The sequence below is a fragment of the Gossypium hirsutum genome, chromosome D06, assembly GCF_007990345.1.
Source record: "Gossypium hirsutum isolate 1008001.06 chromosome D06, Gossypium_hirsutum_v2.1, whole genome shotgun sequence".
In the NCBI taxonomy this organism is placed as follows: Eukaryota; Viridiplantae; Streptophyta; class Magnoliopsida; order Malvales; family Malvaceae; genus Gossypium; species Gossypium hirsutum.
In genome coordinates this window covers 4,896,630-4,905,110 of record NC_053442.1, presented here as the reverse complement: position 1 = coordinate 4,905,110, position 8,481 = coordinate 4,896,630, and the positions used below count along the sequence as shown (strand labels likewise).

The following is an 8,481-nucleotide window of genomic DNA, read 5'->3' as shown; positions in this document are numbered from 1 at the left end:
TAGAAGTTAAGTGTGATTTTAGAAATATTTTTGAATTAGTGAATTTTGTGATTTAAAAGAAATTATTAGGCAAATTGGGTCAAAAACGAGGTATCGAGACCTCGATATTATAAAATGAGCCGTAAATATTTTTATAAATATTTACGGAGTGTCATTAGGATAGTATTAAAGTTTTGTTAAGAAATTTTAATGTTCCAATGGTTAATTGATTAAAAAGGACTAAATTGCAACAGAGGTAAAAATTTAATTACAGATTAAAGAAAAGTTAAAAGGACTAAATAGGAAAATATGTCAAGTCCCATAAATGAGGCGTCATATTCATGATAAAATCTGAGATTTTTTTTAAAGTATATTATTATTTTATTATATTGTAAATTATATTAATTATATTATATTATTATATTTCAAATAAACAAAATTGTTGACAAATGCATGGTGTATATGATGACATGTGGAAGAATGAAATACATACATATTAGTAATGATTACATATTTACTTATTATTTAAGTAAGTAATATTATATTATTATTTTATTGTTATTTTATTAAACTAATTAAATAAAAGAAATAAAAGATAGAAAAAGAGAAATGGAAACAGAATAGGCAAACGAAAACAGGGGAGAAAGGAAAGAAAAAGAAAAAGGGGAAGGAAAGGAAGAAAATTTGGGATTTCAAGATTCCAAGTTCAATTGGTAAGTTAAATTAAGTCTTTTTCTTATAATTTTTGAGTTTTGGTATCCTAGAACAAAGTATTATTGGATTTATGTTGAAATTTGGAAAGTTATTATATTTCTAGACATTGATTATGTTGAATAAATGAAAGAATTAGGGGTTAAATTGATTAAATTAGTTAGTAAAAGGTTGATTTGTAAAATAAATTATAGGCTTTGAATTAATAGGGACTAAATTGAGAGAATTTCGAAATTAGGGATTTATGGTGAAAATGAAGAGTTAAAGTGAGTTTATAGTAAGAATTAAGAGAGAATATGGAGTTAGATTGGGAAAATAAAATTAGTATTGATAAGGGATTAAATTAGAATTTAGGTAAAGTTTAGGTATAAATGGAAATATTTTGATGAAATTGTGTATTAATAATTTTTAATTGTTTAATTATGTAGCTAAAGTCATGCAAGAGTTATTGTTCGAGAAAGGAAAGGAGAAGGTGAACAAGGAGTGACTCGAGAGAAATTTTGGTTAGTATTACCATAATTCGAATTTAATTATTAATTGTTAAAATTTAAATTAATTTACATGATAAGCAATTTAAGATAAGTATCATGATTGAATTTAATGATAAATACGTATTGATATTGAATTTATTAATAGCAATTGTTGAATTTTGAATAATATGTTTAGTAAATAAAAATTAGGTGAATATCGATATTGAATTAAATGATATTGAATTGTATGTGAATTAAATGAAAATTACTAGTGATATGATTTGAATTAAAAGAATTAATGTGGTATTGAAATGCATATTGGATAAAAAAAATTGATTTGAATTGTGATCATGAGAAATTGTGAATTGACTGAAATTAAAATGAAGGATAAATATGTATGAGCATTTGATGGTATACTGATTGGAAGGTGAAAAATGTATTGAATTAAATTGTGATTAAATTGGAATTGAAAATATGAGAAAGTGATTGAATTGAAATGTGATTCGAATACCCTATTAACTTATCAGACTAGATTGGATACAAATGGCATGCCATAAGATTTGTGATGTGATAAGGAGATTTGTAGCTCAGCCGAGAAGATGATTATGTTATTATATGCTTCGGTTTATCCGAAGAGGCATTTAATGCCTTATTGGTGTGTTTGGGAGGATATGATATATTGGTGTGCTATGGAGGATTTATATTTATTTCGGGTGTGTTTTGGTTGGATATTCTGGTGTGTTTGGGTGGAATCTGCGCATCTGTCAGAGTCCGAGTCAAGTTAATAGGGGTAAATGAATAATTTTGATAATATAAATTTTATTGAATGATCTTGAATATGAATCGAAATGAGATATTAAATTGATATATGGAAATGAAATGTATGAACCATGGGTTCAAGAAATAGATAATGGTATAGTTCATGAAGTGGTTTTGGTAGTATGAGATGATGTAAAAATCTAAGTGAAGAAAAGCAAATTAAAATAGCTATTGTTGAGAAATGAGAAGTGAAAATAAAATGATTTTAAATAGTGAAATAATAATATGTGAATTTAATTGAAAATAAGTTATTGAAATTTATTTATGGATTTAATGTATAAATTGAGTGGTACAAGATTATAAGTGTAAATTGATTATAAATGAACTAATCGAATTAAAAGATAGTTATTATTCTTATTGTTGTTGAAACAAGTTGATTTAATGTATTAAATGTTTATTGAAAGATTAATGGTATAAATTGAATTAAGAAATAGTGTATGAGTTAATTTGAATACAATTTTATAAAATTAGTTATTATTATTATTGAAACATGTTGGTCTAAATGTTTAATTTGATTATTAAAAGATTAAAAGTATAAATTGAATAAAAATAGAAATGATAATGAATGAGTTGATAAATTGATTGAATTTGTATGAATTAGAATGAATTATTAGAATGAGATGTCGAAAAATCCAATAGAATTGAGATAGTGAAATAAGGTATGAATACAATTAAATGTAAGATTGAAACATTGCTTATTGTTATTAATGATCAAGTTGATTTAAAGTATGAGATAATTAATGAATAATTGTAAACATAAATTAAATGTATATAATTTATCGATTAATGTTATTAATTTGAATTATGGTAATACCACTGAGTATTTCTATACTTAGCGTACGGTTGTCTCTGTGCGCAGGTTAATAGAAAGCTAGTGTCCGGTCCAGCATCCAGAGCAATCCCGACCTCAAAGAAATTTTAGTGATGTACCTTTGTTTTGATAATGTGGCATGTACCTAGATGATGTACAGGTTAAGTATAAGAGTTTTGTTATTAGGTTGTACAATGATGTTTAAATTGGTTATAAGTATGAAATGGAACTAATATGACATATTTGATTAAAGTATGCTATGTCTGTTATTTATTTGTGAATTAGTTATAAGTTATCCGATATGTCCGGTAATACTCCATAATCCTGTTCTGGTGACAGTTTGGGGTTAGGGGTGTTACATTAAAGAAATTTAAAATACGATCCTAAAAAAAATTCGAATAGCATAGATTAAAATTCAAGAGGATATTTGGTAATTTGGTTAAACGAGAAATCGAAACACAGCACCTTAGGGCACGTTCCTCGAATTTCCAAATGCTAAACATTGCCTTATTTTGAAATTTTTGAAAGGATATTTAGCTATTTGGTTGAACGAGAAAAATCGATACCCAGCACCTTAGGGCATCTTTTCTCGAATTTCCAAATGCAAAACATTGCCTTATTTTAAAATTTTTAAAAGGATATTAAGCCATTTGGTTGAACGAGAAAAATCGACACCCAGCACCTTAGGGCATGTTTTCTCGAATCTCCAAACGCAAAATATTGCCTTAGGGCAGGTGACGGTGCAAGTGGGCATGGTGATGATGGACGCAGATGGGACGTCCGGCGGCGATGGCGGCGACTGGCAGGAGGCCAAAAGTCAAAAGGCTAAGGGGGAAGGCGTAGGCAGATATTTTTTTAGGGAATTAGGCTTGGGCTAAATTGGGTCTATTGGGTTCAGTTGTTTTGGGCTGAGGGTTAGTGGGTTAAGCTAGTTGGGTTTTGTTTTGGTTAGTTGGGTCTGGAATGGGTTAGTTTAATTGGGCTTGGTGTATAGGCAGGGTTGATTGGGTTGTATTGGGTTTTTGGGCTAAAAATTGGGCTTGTACACAGTGTTTAAATCTATATACCAGCATGGAAAATCTAGTTTCCCAACCAATGCCTATTCCTCTGCTCCCTATGTCTCTGTAGTAAGGTACTGCTCTAATGTTTACCGTCATTACAACGACTATGCAACACAAAAAGTAAGATTTCAATATTTTTTATTATGATATTCTATTTATCTTTGTTATTAACTTTAACTTAAATTGTTTATTTTATAGATTAGCATCATTAACATTGAGAATGAGTTGAGTAGGCTACTGCCAAAACTGTATCTTCATCTATTTCAAGGTTTAATTGATTATGCCAACAGAAATAATAGCAGGTAAGGAATATAGAAAAATTATATTATCATTGTAAAATTGTTTTTTCAATTCATATTAAATGAATATTGTTATTTTAATGTTTTGATATAGGGAGCCAGTTTTTTCGAAATCAATTATTTCTGAAGATATATGAAAGGTAAGCAAGTTGGTTTTCTCTTTATATATATTTAGAAACTGTCACACCTCAAAGTCGGGACTAGAAGTAGGAAAAAGAAAAGAATAAAAAAATCACACGATTAGAGGAAGAAAAGAAATACTGAGTTTAGAAGATACGGGTTAGAGAGTAGTAACTAGAACTTCGGATTAGCTTAGGTGAGATTAGAATTGAAATCAAGGATCAAACTAAAGCAAATTACTTCAATTGAAATCGAGAAATTTGATTTCTTAAAACAAGTCACTAGAAATTAGACTATATTCAAAAATTTAATTTCATGCATGTTAATAATATATATAATCTTCTTACTTATTTGTTTATTCAATTTTATTATGTTTATAATTGAATTTAAATTATGTTAGTACTATTGAGTATATATTACTCAGCGTATAGTTATGTTTATTTTTGTGCGTAGGTCTCGGATGGGAGCTTTAAGTAAATACATGGTCAAGCATCCATTTTCTCTAGCTCAACTCGAAAGTCATTTCGTTGCTATTTTGTATGTTGGGTCTTACGGTATGTAACTAGGTCGGTAAACTTGTTACTTGAGTAATTTTCGGTACTTTCGGTACTTGAGTCTTATGTTTTTTCTTTTTAATTACCAATTGCAAATTTTCCCTTAGCTCGTTATGATTTGTGTTTAATTGATATCTGTATTGTTTTTTCCTCGTTTCTTTGATTTTGTTCTTGTGTGCTCGACTGATGAAGCTCCAACACGTAAGAAGTCAAAAATGAAAATGGTATGAATTACATATGAAGATGAATGCTGTAGACTGCAGATGTATATCTGAAAAACCATTAATAGATTATGGAGATCGTTTCTCCGATGTGTTTGTTTTGTTGGTAGTTGTGAGTTATAATAATAATAATAATTTTACTCACTTTTCATTGCTGTAAAAGGTCATGGAAGCTTTTATTATTATTTACAACAATGTTGATTTTTAGGGCTCATTTGGTTCCTGTTGATGTGGTCTGCTGATGGATATGTGTATATATATTTTTAATTATTAATTTTATGGATCAGAATGATTATATTATATATCAATCAAATATACTTTAATTTTGGCTAAAGGGTAAAGAAAACCCCCTAGAATTTTTCAAAAAATCAATTAAGCTCCCTAAATTTTTTTGTTTTCACTCAATTGAGCCCTTGAACATTTGAATTACAATCAATCAATCAAGCCCTTTAACTCTTTTCAATTTTCGCTGCAATGATATAAAATTATATTCTTATTCTGAGATTTTTTCCCTCCCTCTTAGGCCTCAGCTGGAACGTGTTGGTGCATGGAGTTGAGTCAAGACCCATGTTGATGGTGAAGAGAGACTTTGAAGATGCCGTCAATTATTTTGGTTAAAACTTTGAAGTTTTTGATGTAATTGGGTGCTTCCTTTTTGGATACCGAAATATTGACAAAGTTAAAACTATATAGTATTGTGATTTTGCACTTTATTCAGTTCTTTTAAGGCCATCGCTCTTTCCCTTCAAATAACACCCATTAAGTGGTTTGAATTATTATTTTTTTAAACTAAATAAATGTATTTGAAAATTAAATTAAACGTTCGTGGTCAGAGTTGAATTCAGGGGGTTGCCAGGAGATCGGATCCCTAAAATGGGAAATTATTATTTTAGCCCTATAAAAAATTTTAAAATCTTAAAATATTGATGAGAGTGAAGTATAGTGGTAAGTTTCAAATTTCACGTAATTTTGCATATTAGTCCTAAATAATTTAAGAAATTTGAATTTTCTACTAAATAAGCATTTAAAAATCGATGGATTTAGAAATAATAATGAAGGGTATATTTGGAAGTATATTACTATCCAATTTATATAGCCTTTGGGAACTTAGCTTTAAATTTTGGATTTGAATTTAAATATATATATATAGATTGAGTGATAACATATATACAAAATATAACATCCATGATTATTTCTTAAAAACAAGAATTTGTTGGATTCCTACTAACTAGTAGATTTGGGCTCCTAAGGTATATATGAATTTGACAAATCCATACTTTTTTTATACCATTTTAAATATATATTATATTGAAAAAAATACATTTATAAAAAATAATTTAAAGAACATCATATTAGAGTAACAGATTTAGGGGTGTTTAAATTTCGGTTAAAATTAATCAGTTAGTTAACTAATCTAATTCGATCAGAGATTGGTTAATACTTTTTTGAAAGCTCAGTTATCGGTTAATTTGGCTCAAAAGCGAGTAATTAACTAAATTATTCAAACTTAATAACTAATATCATATATTATATGTATTAGGCTTAGCCTACTGCCCACCTAATCCTCAACCAGCGGCCCACCCCAGCACTACTAAGTCCTACCCAATATAAACCTAATCTAGTATAATTTATAAACCTAACCCAATTTAAAGTATTGGGACTGAATCCGCAACTTTCATAAAATACAAGTACTAATAGGGATATTTAGCCGATTATTTTAACCTGAAAGTTTCAGGGATGGACTTGCTCAATTGGTTTGCAGACAAGTCTAGATACAAAAGTTTGGACATAAGTCTTGGTTCCAAGGGTACACTGTCAGAAAGTTTATTCCCATTCAAGCCAAGATAAAGCCAATATGTCAACTTTTGCACAACCCCCAATAGGAAGACACTACACATTGAAATTCATTGTCAAGTCAACGAGTTTTAGGTTTGGGTAAACACTTAAATATTTCGATATATTCCCTCTAAGTAGGGGTGTTCAGTCTGTTAACCGACCTGAAATAACATTAATCGAATTAGCCGACTTTTCAAAATTTTTAACCTTTAACCGAACCAAAATTTTTTCAAAAAAATTAATCGAACCGAAAGTTTTTCGAATAATTCAGTCGGTTAACCGAATTGACCGAAAATTTTATGTTTTTTTTATTTTTGGTAAAAAATTAACCGAATTACCTGAATCAACTGAATAACAACACAAATAACATGATTTACAAAGATAAAATCAAACATATTGTGCTTCACTTCCTGAAAAGACTAGCATTTCCACAAGAGAACATTGTATTAGATGGTAAATCAGAAGAAATCAATTATTTTCTCTTAAAGAGGTATTATGCCAATGGTGATGAGTCTGTTCCTTTCCCATAGAAATTGGACAGTTTCTACTGTAATACCCAAATTTTTACCCGGCCCACAATAAACAAATAAAGTCTAGTTTTTACAAACCCAATTACAGGACAAAATACATGGCCCGATTTCAAACGGTGGCCCAGTTACAAATGCGGCCCAAATAGATGAAGAAACCCTAAGGTTTCTAAGGATCAGCAGTGCCGCAACCATGCCCTCCAAGCCACCATCATCCCCGACCTTCATCTACACACAAAAAAGGAAACAAACAGTATATGGAAAACAAAATCGAAAGATTTGCAAATCAAATCAATATAGGCAGATTCGTTTCTTCATATATTTTGAGAATGGCTATAAAAAGCCATTAAACATACTGTAATCCGGATCCGAAAATCAATAAAAAAGGCATTTCCACAGAAAACCGAGAGTCTAATACAGAGAGCAAATCAATTAAAAGGTTGATATTTGCAATTTTATTTTTTCTATTTGTTATATTTTTTATTTTTATTCTACATACAAATAAAACACAAAAAACAAACAAAAGGGAAGAAACGACCTGAGTGGTGCCCAGAACCGCCATGCATGACCGGAAGCTGAAAGGTTTCTTTGAGATTTGGTATTCTTTCAGTGGTATTTTGAGGGTTTTGGGGTCGAAAATGGGTTTTGGGGCTTTGGAGGAGCCGGATCTAAAGTTTCTCCCTTTTTCGGCCACCACAGGCGGCAGCGCCAGTGTCGAAGATTGGCGACCAGTGCGGTGGCTGAAGACTGGCCGATGCCGGACTTAGGCCGGATGACTAAAGAGGGGGAGAGTTTCTTGAAAGTTTTTTTGTTTTTTTAAAAAATAGAATGGGAAATTAAATTTTTTATTTAAATTTGGATTAAATAAGCCAATCAAAATGGCACCGTTTGGAAAGAGGTGGGATCCACGCGTCGACCCGATTCGAACCTAGGATCCGCGCGTTTTTATGCGGAGGGGAAAATTGCGTTTTTAGCCCCTCTGCCTTTAATACATTCCCAATTAAGTTATTTTATCTTTTAAATTTGCCCCTTTATTTATTTGCGATTTCAATTAAGTCCCCTTTGACTGGTGT

The 8,481-nt window shown here is 30.1% G+C and overlaps 1 long non-coding RNA gene across 1 annotated transcript; it reads left to right on the top strand.

Annotated features, from left to right (window-relative positions):
- Positions 1-590: 590 nt before the first annotated feature.
- Positions 591-3,085, top strand: LOC121218246 (uncharacterized). The gene is made up of 3 exons (XR_005914423.1): positions 591-692; positions 1,119-1,193; positions 2,839-3,085. It is a non-coding gene; the product is annotated as an uncharacterized lncRNA (long non-coding RNA).
- Positions 3,086-8,481: the final 5,396 nt, after the last annotated feature.